This window comes from Bubalus kerabau, chromosome 11 (assembly GCF_029407905.1).
Source record: "Bubalus kerabau isolate K-KA32 ecotype Philippines breed swamp buffalo chromosome 11, PCC_UOA_SB_1v2, whole genome shotgun sequence".
Classification (NCBI taxonomy): Eukaryota; Metazoa; Chordata; class Mammalia; order Artiodactyla; family Bovidae; genus Bubalus; species Bubalus kerabau.
In genome coordinates, this window is record NC_073634.1 from 57,142,233 (window position 1) to 57,154,487 (window position 12,255).

General features: G+C 39.6%; 1 long non-coding RNA gene across 1 annotated transcript; it reads right to left on the reverse strand.

Annotated features, from left to right (window-relative positions):
• Nucleotides 1-958: 958 nt before the first annotated feature.
• Nucleotides 959-11,063, reverse strand: LOC129622671 (uncharacterized). The gene is made up of 3 exons (XR_008700109.1): nucleotides 11,013-11,063; nucleotides 10,783-10,824; nucleotides 959-1,175 (listed from the first exon to the last, which is right to left on the reverse strand). It is a non-coding gene; the product is annotated as an uncharacterized LOC129622671 (long non-coding RNA).
• Between the last annotated feature and the right edge of the window lie 1,192 nt (nucleotides 11,064-12,255).

Below are 12,255 nucleotides of genomic sequence, written 5' to 3' on the forward strand. Positions count from 1 at the left end.
CATGCATGCTCAGTCACTTCAGTCATGCCTGACTTTTTGTGATCCCATGGACTATAGCCCACCAGCCTCCTCTGTCCCATACTGGAGTGGGTTGACATTTCTTCCTCCAGGGGATATTCTATACCCAGGGACTGAACCCACATTTCTTGTGGCTCCTGCATCAACAGGCGGATTTTTTACCACTGAGCCACCTGGGAAATCCCAATGATTTCCACTTTCTATTAAATTTAAATCCAACACTTTTACTATGACCCAGAACATTTATCATGACCTTGTTCCCCTTGCTCTCTATTTTATTCCTGTCTCCTTACAATCTGGGATCATTCACTTTTTTACTGTGTTTTTAAAATACCAATCCCTTTTCTTGATTCTGCATAATTGAATTTGCTGTTCCTTCTTCCTGACATACTCTTTTTAATTCTTTTCACAGTTGACTAATACTATCCTTTATATCAGTTCAAATGCCACCTCCTTAGAGATACACCCTCAATATTCCCATGTAATCTGCTTACTCTTTGCTTTCTCATAACCTTGTTAATTTCCTTCATATAACTTTTCAGAATTCTTAATAAGCTAATGTATTTTATGACTTATTACTGTATATTTCCCCAACCAGAGGAGAAGAGATCTTATCTGACCTGTTACAGTATCTTTAGAAATTAGCTGAGTATCCATCACAAGTCCATATTTCATGTTTATTGAGTAAAACAATTAATAAGTGAACAAGTAAAGAAATGAAATAGGGAATCAAACTGGGGGAAGAAGAGCAGGAAATAGGGCATAAAACTGGGGGATGGAGAACTAAGAAGACAAATTCCACCAAACTCAGCACTTTGCTCACATCTTCCATTAGGGTGCATGTGTCTTTTTGTCTAGAGCCAATGTGCAGGGAGGAGAAAGAGCAATGGAGAGAGTTCAGATGATGCATCCTTCAAGAAAAGCCTCTCACAATGCCTGGAGAGCAACAGATGGAGTTAATCTTCCATTTATTCCCTGCTGCTGCTGCTGCTGCTAAGTTGCTTCAGTCGTGTCCAACTCTGTGCGACCCCATAGATGGCAGCCCACCAGGTTCCTCTCTCCACAGGATTCTCCAGGCAAGAATACTGGAGTAGGTTGCCATTTTCTTCTCCAATTTGTTCCCTTTGAGCCTTTAAAATTTCATCTTATTCTCTGCTCTGAGTCAAGGAAACACATAAGAATAGGAATTTTTAAAATAAATTTGTTTTAGCATAGCATTACTCCAGTGACCTGTCTCCCAATACTATTTACAGGCAGCATAAAGCAGACACCATATTGCAGGAGCATTAGAGACCTGCTTAATTATATATATATATATGTATGTGTGTATATATATATATGTTTATATATTCATATACATGTATTACTAGACATCTACCTGGCAAGGTGTCTATCTTGCTACTCCTATTCTTCCTCCTTACCCATTAAAAATTTACTCTGAACCTTCCCCAATGGCTCAAGCTTTAAAGAGTGCACCCGCAATGCAGGAGACACAGGAGAGGCCAGCTCGACTCACGGGTCGAAAAGATCTCCTGGAAGAGGAAATGGCACCCCACTCCAGCATTCTTGCCTGAAAAATCCCATGGACAGAGGAGCATGGTGGGCTACAGTCCACAGGGTTACAAAGAGTCGGACACAACTGAGCATGCACCAGTCATAGCAATAGTACATTTCCTCACAAACTTTGAGGAATTCAGCCACCCCTTGTGCATATTAATGATAACAATTATTTTATGTAGTGCTTACTACATACAATGCACTTCTATGAGTACTTTCTATATATTAACTAATTTCATCCTCATTTAATTTGCAGAACAACCCTATGAATCCACCACATTATCCCCAATTTATTCATAAGAAAATTGATGTTAATCTTTAAGAAATTAGAAAATTTGCCTAAGATCAGATATTTGGTAGGGACAGAAGTGGGACTTAAACATTGGTGGCTTGTTAACTGTTTAATAGATTGTCTCTCAGTGAGGCATGATCAAAAGCTACAATTTACATAAATCTGGAGCAGGATATGTAAAACCCCATCTTAAATATCCATGTAATTTTTCCTTAACCAAGTTTAATTCATGACTTGCAAAAAGTCTTCCAAAGCAAGCTTTATATCAAATTCAAAAGAAATAAATTTGCTTTCTTAGATACATTCCATACTGAGAAAAATTTAAACTCATTCATTCTCAACCCCATCCCACTGCAGATGTTGCCAAGATGTGTGGAAGAAGCTGGTGGGGAGCACTGGTGAGCAAGAGACATATACTTTTCTATATCACCCTAATGGAGGTCATAGTTAAGATCTTAACACTTGAGGACCAATGATTACGTGAAGAGGGGTTGTGTGGAACTAAAAGAAGTAACAGCTATATAATTTGCAGGACCTAGTGTAAAATTAAAATGAGAGACTGCTTCAAAAAATACTAAGAATTTCACATCACCAACATCAAAAGTAAAGCAAGTGCAGGGGCCTTTTAAGCACATGGGCCTGTGTAACTAAACAGATTGGAATGGGTTGCCACATCCTTCTCCAAGGGATCTTCCCAACCTGGAGATTGAAACCAGATCTCCCACATTGCAGGTGGATTCTTTACCATCTGAGCCACCAGGGAAGCCCACCAGACAAGCCCTGAGGAAAACTGTCAAGTTGGCAAAAATTTTCCTTTGCTGCATTAGCCATTTGCTCTTCTAGTTTCCTCCTTGCCCAATATCTCCTCTGTGGTTTTCTTCAGGAGCCTGACTTCAGCAAGAAATGCCTCACAGAGCTTTTCCTTTTCCTGTCTCCATCACCAAAGTTCCCTATATTTTTCCTGTCTCAATGTTTATGGATCATGTATCATATAACTCACCTCTTATAAATACTGGAGACTGAGAGATGAAAATGATATAAGCTCTTCAGAAAAGGGGAACATAACATAATGAAAGAGAAGAAGAGCAAATACAAATTATTCTTGCTACTTTATGTGAAGAATCAAATCATTGCAAAAAGACCCTGATGCTGGGAAAGATTGAGGGGAGAAGGAGAAGGGGTGACAGAGGATGAGAAGATTGTTTGGCATCATCAACTCAATAGACATAAGTTTGAGCAAACTCCAAGAGACAGTAAAGTCCAGGGAAGCCTGGCTTGCTGCAGTCTGTGGAATCACAATGATTCACACATGAATCATTGGGGATTGAATAACAACAATGGCATAGTGGTATTGTACAACCAAGGAAGAGAAGTCAAAGAGGAAAAAAAAAAATGGGAAGGAAGAAAGAAGAGAAAGAAAGGGAGAAAGAAAAAAATCTATCTAGGGTAGTTGAAAAAGATGCACATGCATCAATCTGGAAATCAGAATTCTTCGTATTAGAAGGGATATTCTAGGGGGAAATAAAAGATACTGTCTTCTTAGCATCTGGTTGTTGGCAACATTAAAAATCATTGATGAATTTATTTGAAATAATTCTAGTGATTTTTCAAAGAATTTGGAAAAAGAGTAGCGACTCATCAGAAAGCCACAGGAAACTTCTTGACTCTATGGAATATTTGTGACCTACCCAACTCAATGGACATGAACCTGAGCAAAACTCCAGGAGATAGAAGAGACAGGGGAGCCTGGCATACTGCAGTCCATGGGGTCTCAAAGAGTCAAACATGATTTAGCAACAACCCGACTACCACTGCTCACCAGGACCTCTTGCTGGGGCTGATTTCCTCAGAACAAAGTCAAGATTCACTGCCACAGTGAGTGGTGTCTGCTGACAGAAAAGAATGGCAATTTCCTTCAGGTGGGTGGTCATGAAATGTTGAGAATTAATAGTAATGCATATTTATGCAACTATAATAAAATCAAATTTGAGCTAGCCATGTTTCAATCTCCATGACAAGCCAAGGTGCTGAAGGGACAATAAGAGGAAGGGTGGCTGATGCACACACAAATGGCTAGCATCCCTAATATTATTTAAAATAAAAGTCTAAATTTGCTATTTCTTCCTCTGTTCAAAAGACCTAATGAGGAACTGGAGCAAAACAGTACTTTCACACCCCAAAAGCATTCCTATGGAAGTCACACTGTGAGGTTTTTGTAGCTGACTCATGAATATATAGAGGCTTCCCAGGTCATGGGGCTGCCCTGACAGCTCAGCTGGTAAAGAATCCGCCTGCAATGAAGCAGACCCAGGCTGGATTCCTGGGTCGGGAAGATCTGCTGGAGAAGGGATAGACTACCCACTCCAGTATTCTTGGAATTCCACTGTGGCTCAGCTGGTAAAGAATCTGCCTGCAGTGTAGGAGACCTGGATTCAATCCTTGGGTTGGGAAGATCTTTTGGAGAAGGGAAAGGCTACCCACTCCAGTATTATGGAAAATTTCATGGACTGGATAGTCCGTGGAGTTCCAAAGAGTCTGACATGACTGAGCAACTTTCACTTTCACTTTCCCAAGCGGTACAGTGGTAAAGAATCCAGTTGTCAATGCAAGAGACTCAGGTTTGATCCCTGGGTCAGGAAGATCCTCTGGAGTAGGAAACAGCAATCCACTCCAGTATTCTTCCCTAGAAAATTCCATGGACAGAAGAGTTTGGTGTTTTTCTTTCTGGCTTACTTCACTCTGTAACGACAACCCTGTATGCGAGACAGCAAAAGAGACACTGATGTATATAAAAGTCTTTTGGACTCTGTGGGAGAGGGAGGGGGGGATGATTTGGGAGAATGGCATTAAAACATGTATAATATCATATAAGAAATGAATCACCAGTGCAGGTTAGATGCAGGATACAGGAAGCTTGGGGCTGGTGCACTGGGATGACCCAGAGGGATGGTATGGGGAGGGAGGTGGGAGGAGGGGTTCAGGTTGGGGAACACATGTACACCCGTGGCGGATGCATGTTGATGTATGGCAAAACCAATACAATATTGTAAAGTAAAATAATAATAATAATAAACATATAAAAAGATTTTAATAAAAAGAGTTTGGTGGGCTACAGTCAATGGAGTCACAGACTCAGACACTACTGAGCACGCACACATGAAAATATGCTCTAAAATACCTCATTTCTGATTATTAGATTATTAACACTGTATCTGATTAAAAGAACTATTCTCATCACTTGAAGCCCTTTTGATGCCCCTTACTAGCCATATGCAGTGTTACATACCCTAATAGAGTCTAGGAGAGTAGCACAGGTCCTATATACTGCTCACATACAAAAAACTGAAATATATTAGGGAGGTGTGTGTGTATTCAGTTCTCTTTTGAAAAATGTTTGAGCCTAAACATATGGTGTAATGGGGAGCACCAAAAGGATAATAATTTTATAGATAACTGAAGATTTCTAAAACTATAAGTAATATATTTTTTAATAGAGAAAAATTAAAATAATGAATTCTCTTATGAATAATGTAATTGCGTTGTTTCATGTTTTCATAAACAGAAAGCCAATGCAACAAAAATTGATTTATTGAAGTGGTTAGATAGAAAATATGAAGGCAGAATGTTGGAAACATTAATTAATAAGTAAATGAAACCTTAGAAATAGGCCCAAGTGGTCTGCAAAACTCCCTCTCAAAGCTGATCCTCAAATCACTTTCCATCACTGTGGCTAATTAGAGGTTTGGGCAGGACTCATGTGTCTGCACCATGATGGGGAAAAGAAGAAATTTACCTTGCTTCAAGTCTATGCACTATCCTGAATGCCAAGATAAGGAACTCGGTCTTTAAATTTGAGGCTCAAGGTGGCTCAGAGGTTAAAGCGTCTGCCTGCAATGCGGGAGACCTGGGTTTGACCCCTGGGTTGGGAAGATCCCCTGGAGAGGGAAATGGCAACCCACTCCAGTACTCTTGCCTGGAGAATCCCACGGACAGAGGAGCCCAGTGGGCTACAGTCCACGGGGTCGCAAAGAGTCAGACACGACCGAGCAACTTCACTCACTCACTCACTCAAGAAGATAAACAGAAAATTACTGTCTAAGAATTGTTCTAAAACTCATAGGACTTTGTCTCTGAGCAAGAATTCCTTTAGAGAAGATTCAACACTGTTTACAGTGTAAATGCCAACACCCCTTACGTTTGTTCTGAATGTTACTGGGTTTACAGATTTTGATGCACAGTGTGTGGAACATGCTCAGAAAGATTTCCTGGGGAGAGTCAAGGGACAAACTTTCTGAGGTAACAAGGACTACTGTGTGATTTCCCTAAATACATATAAACAAACAAAAAAGAAACACACTCATCTTTCAAAAATACTGGAATTCCCATCATTTTCATATATTCCATCAAGAAAAGAGATCATATAAATAAGAAAGTGGAACTCTAATGATTTATTGACATTTTTATGTAATTAGAAGTCAGATTTTGGTCCCAAAGGGGAAGATTTCTTCTCAGTAATTAACATATTACCCAGAACTCTTAGGCTTCCTGGAATTCTCAATAAAAATTCCAAATCTCTTGGCAATAGCTTTCAAGCACCACAATTTCTGTCAATAAAAGAAGGATGATCATTTAGTTATATTAAGCAGGCTCTCACTTTGGTTGTTCAAGAGTCCAACTAGGGGAGGCCACATTGCTATTATTCTGCAGGGACTGCTTGACATGAAGAGTATATTTGAAGTGGAAATCACAAAAGGCCACTTGATGCAATCACCTGCTTGACTAGGTGATTAACTTCTCTGGGGAAAATGTTTATCATGATACAAAAATTTTATTTGGAAGAAGAGAAAATTCAATTTAAAAAGCATTTGTGATTTAGAACTCAACATTTCCATCCCCTCAATTTATGATTTTTGTATAAATAAATGTGGTCCAAGACCACATACAGCTTTCTTGAAAAATATAGTTTCAAACTCAAAGAATCTGAAGATGAAGAGATACTGAAAGGAACTAAGAAATCTGAGAATTTACAAATGGGCTATGCAAATGGATAAAAGTCATATGAACCCAGTCAAATGAAATATTTGGGGAAAATAGCCCAAAAGGGAAGTGAGCAAAGAATCCTATGAGAGAAAGCCAAATGTTCTTTCACAGATGAGGAGAAGAATTACATCAAGCTAGATCAAACTAGATCAACCTGACTTTAATTGGAAGGAAGTTTGATCTGAAACAGAAAATATTTGTTGCCATGGGCTATGAGACAAGGAAATTACATAATAAACTATAATCATCATGCATTCTGTTGTCATTTGCCAGATATATATATACTGATATTAACCTCATGAACAAAATCATAGTAAAATGACCATAGAGACAATATCCACTGCTTTGAATTTAAACAGACCTGGACTTGACTCCAGCTACATGATCTTGATGATGCTACTCAATTTCTTTGATTCTCCATTTCCTCAAAGTATTTTTAAACCAGGAAAAATATAATAATAAGTTCTGCTTCATAGAGTTGTAAGTATTAAATGCATTATTACAGATAAAGGAATATGCATATTAACTACAAAGTTCTGTAACAATTTTGATCACTCAAAACTATTATTTAATGGTAGTAATAGAAGTGTCAGAATATACAAACCAAGGCCCATATAACCAATGATTTGCAAAGTCAGTGATCGCTGGCAGAATGGCAGAACTGAGTTTCAAATTAGATCTCCAATCTCCCTCTCCAGGGCTTTTTCTACTACATCACATCCCAAGAAAAAAGCTAATCTCTGGAGCTTTGACAATTTCATGTTCCAATATGACCTATCTGGCCTCTTCAACCATGAACTTCCCTATAGTCTAATAAAAAAAGAAGACACCAGTTAAATAGAAGCAAGCAGTAGAGACAAGTAAGGATTTCACTAAGGAAAAATATCAAATTCCAGTTAGTGAATACTACTTTCAATTTGCCAGTTGACTTTTTAAGTTCTCAAAGTGCTTTACATATATGATATACCATCTTCATCATGAATTGTTACTTTGAATTTGTAATGTTACTTTCAAATTCAATTCTACTCAGGTTACAGTAAAAAAATAAATAAATAAAAATAAAACTCAAAACAAACCAAAAAATTATTTATTTGAAATAATGCAGAAGAAAAATTCAGAAAATATGAAGACCTCTTATTTTAAGCATTTATATACTCAAATATGTATTCTCTTAATAAGCAACCAAACAAGCTAAAAAGATATGTTTATAATATGAATCCTTATATTGGTCAGTCTCACCTGCTCCCAGGTATCTTCTGATACTTTTTGAGTAATGCACCTGGGTAGGTGGATAAGAAGTGAATCAGTGAAGGTATGGCAGGCTGACACTTTATGTTAGCCACAGACCTGGCTATTAACATTACACAACTTTCTCTGGCTGGAAGTGGAGGAATAAGGCAGAAAAAGAAGTCAAAGACTTTTGATGCATGAAAAGTTATTTGTGCCATTGTTTACCTCTGCAAATGGATGAAGGGATCTACTAGCCAAAGACAGACATTCTCCAGAAATTGAGAAAGACCCCTTATTCCCTTGTCCCTGGGCCAACAGCCAGCAAGGAAATAGGAGCCCCAGTTCTAAAATCACATGGAGCTGAATTTTGCCAACAACCTTCTGAACATGAAAACAAGGATTTCCTCAGAATCTTTGGTGAGCAATGTAGGCTAACACCTTGATTTCTAAGCTGAGGCATTAGTTGGCCCCACTGGGCTTCTGATTTCCAGAACTGTGAGATATAAAGGTGTCTCATTTTAAGCTGCTGGATTTGTGTTAATTTGGTCCAGCAACACACACTATACTTTTTTTTTTTTTTTTTTAATGTGGTCTTAATCCAGTTTTGAGGATCTGACTGAAGGCAGGTCAGCTTCCCTTCTTAAACAGTGAAGTCCACACCTTCAATCATCTTCCTTATCTGGCGTTCACACTCCAGGCCACCATGTTGTGGTGTTGTTGCTCAGTCTCTCAGCGTGTCCAGCTCTTTGTGACTCAATGGACTGTAGCCCACCAGTCTCCTCTGTCCATGGAATTTTCAAGGCAGGAACACTGGAGTGGGTTGCCATTTCCTCCTCCAGGGCATCTTCCTGACCCAGGGATTGAATCTGCATCTCCTGTGTCTCCTGCATTTGGCCAGTGGATTCTTTACCACTGAGCCACATAAGAAGCCCTGTACCAGGCCAACATACAACATACACCCACCCTAATATCTCCAGGGTCAAATACCAGCCAAGCAGGGGCAGCCCCTGTGCTGCTTGCTGTAATTATTCAAATGAGCTCATCCTAAACCTGCTTTGAAAAAGCAAGAGAGTTCCAGAAAAACATCTATTTCTGCCTTATTGACTATGCCAAAGCCTTTGACTGTGTGGATCACAAAAAACTGTGGAAAGTTCTGAAAGAGATGGGAATACCAGACCACCTGACCTGCCTCTTGAGAAACCTGTATGCAGATCAGGAAGCAACAGTTAGAACTGGACATGGAACAACAGACTGGTTCCAAATAAGAAAAGGAGAACATCAAGGCTGTCTATTATCACCCTGCTTATTTAATTTATATGCAGAGTACATCATGTGAAATGCTGAGCTGGATGAAGCACAAGCTGGACTCAAGATTGCCAGGAGAAATTTCTTTAACCTCAGATATGCAGATGACACCACCCTTAGTGAAGAAGAACTAAAGAGCCTCTTGATGAAAGTGAAAAAGGAGAGTGAAAGAGTTGGCTTAAAACTCAACATTCAGAAAACTAAGATCACGGCATCCGGTCCCATCACTTCATGGCAAATAGATAGGGAAATCATGAAAACAGTAACAAACTTTATTTTTGGGGGCTCAAAAATCACTGCAGATGGTGACTGCAGCCATGAAATTAAAAGACACTTACTCATTGGAAGGAAAGTTATGGCCAGCCTAAACAGCATATTAAAAACCAACAAGGGTCTGACTAGCCAAGGCTATGGTTTTTCCAGTAGTCATATATGGATGTGAGAGTTGGACCATAAAGAGGGCTGAGCACAGAAGAACTGATGCTTTTGAACTGTGGTGTTGGAGAAGACTCTTGAGAGTCCCTTGGACTGCAAGGAGATCCAACCAGTCCATCCTCAAGAGATCAGTCCAGAGTGTTCATTGGAAGGACTGATGTTGAAGCTGAAACTCCAGTACTTTGGCCACCTGATGCAACAAATGGACTCATTTGAAAAGACCCTGATGTTGGGAAAAATTGAAGGCAGGAGAAGGGGAAGACAGAGGATGAGATGGTTGGACGGCATCACTGACTCAATGGACATGAGTCTGAGTAAATTCTGAGAGTTGGTAATGGACAGGGAGGCCTGGCATGCTGCAGTCCATGGGATTGCAAAGAATCAGACACGACTGAGTGACTGAATGAACTGAACTGAACTAAACCTGCTTACGGCAACCATTTCTTCCCAAGGAAACCACAACAAATGTGCTTGTCAACAGCTCCCCTGCCTTCTTTACAACCTCACTAATCCTAGTGCTTCCTCTTAGAGATCCTGTGTGGTTTGCCCTACTATCATCCCTAGGCAACTGTGAATATAATAAAACTGTAAAACAATTTCTAGTTTTCTCTATCTTGATCCATGTCTGGTCTTGCAGTACTTCACCTATGGATAAAACACAGGAGTAGAAAACTAAAGCACCATTCAAAATTAGACCATCCCTCTGTGATGTTCCTTTATTTAACTATCCTGGCAAGGATGCCATTGGGTTATAGGATTACTTAATGGCACTTTCTCATCCTAAGTCTCATTAACATTTCTGTAACTCTGTCCTCTTGTAACATGATTCTTCACTGCTCAGACTGGAATGATCAGAACCCAGGGCACCCCCCCAACTCCCAAGTGCAAAAGTCCTTCCTTGTTACCTGCCACTTGTTTTTAGGAAAGCTGAAATCTCCCAGGCTTCCCTGAGTCAGAGAAAAGAAAAGAGAGAGGCTCAAGTATCAATAGTTAATGATTAGAACAATAAAGTCACAGATTCACTCACTGATGGGCATTTCTGAGCTGTTTTACAGATGCTATATTTGCCCTCAGGAAACCCCTTTTGCCTTGCCACCTTAGCAAAGCTCTATTGTAACTAACTTAAACCAGATACCTCTGTGCTCTGTTTGTCTCCAGTCCAAGTACACTTTTCACATCTTTTGATCACACAATATCCTCCCTAACTTTTTGATTCTTTCTGTAGATCTAAGAAGTAGAAAAGAATAAGTAATTAACAGATAACCAGATCTATTCCCTGGGCTTCCCAGATGGTGTTAGTGTTAAAGAATCTGCCTGCCAATGTAGGAAATGCAAGAGGCACGGGTTCAATCCCAAAGTGGGGAAAATCATTTGGAGTAGGAAATGGCAACCCACTCCAAAATTCTTGCATCCCATGGACAGAGGAGCCTGACAGGCTACAGTCCATGGAGCCACAAAAAGTCCAACTCGACTGAGCAACTGAGCATAGATGTATTCCCTCGCTTCCCATTCAGTGATCTTGTGAACAAACTGTGTGAAAAAGAGAATATCTAGAGGAAGATCACAAGAGGTCCACAAGTCTGCACACAGTAGGGAATGGCAGTGACTCTGAATCCGTATCTCAGTGATTAACTGAGATTACTTTCCCTTTTCCCTTTAAAACTTTCATGGCCAAGCAGAATCTTTAGAGTTGGTTTTAGAAGAACATGGAGTCTGTCTTCTCCCCCAGTTTGCTGACATTCTGATTAAAAGCAGCTTTACTTTCCACCAACAACTGCCTATCAATTCTTTAATATTAACTTTTTGAGCAGTAAGCAGCTGGAGCTGAGCTCGATAATAATTCAGAAATGAAGAATAGAGGTTTCAGAATGAAATCTCCAACTAGTTTCTGTGAAACATTAACATCTTTATGAATTAATATAATAAAATTACCTTATCAGGTTGCTGTGATAAAATGTCATAATATATACCAAATGATTCTTAGAGTGCCTGATAGTGTCTGACTCTTTGCGACCCCTGGACTGTAGCCCACCAGCCTCCCCCATCCATGGAATTTTCTAGGCAAGAGTACTGGAGTGGATTGCCATTTCCTTCTCCAGGGGATCTTACCAACCTGGGGATCAAACCCTGGTCTCCCGCATTGCGGGCAGACGCTTTATAATCTGAGCCACCAGGGAATACCTCTGATAGTGTCACGGTGTTGTAATTAACTTTGGGATTGTTCTCCTTCATAATGATTCCTTCTTCTCTTCTCTTTTACTGGATCCACTTTCTCTCTTTCATTTAAAAGATGAATCCACACCAAAGTTTACGTATGTGTTCCTGTTAGGTAGTTAGACATTAGCAGCAAGGAGGTATCCAAGGTGAAAAGATTAGAA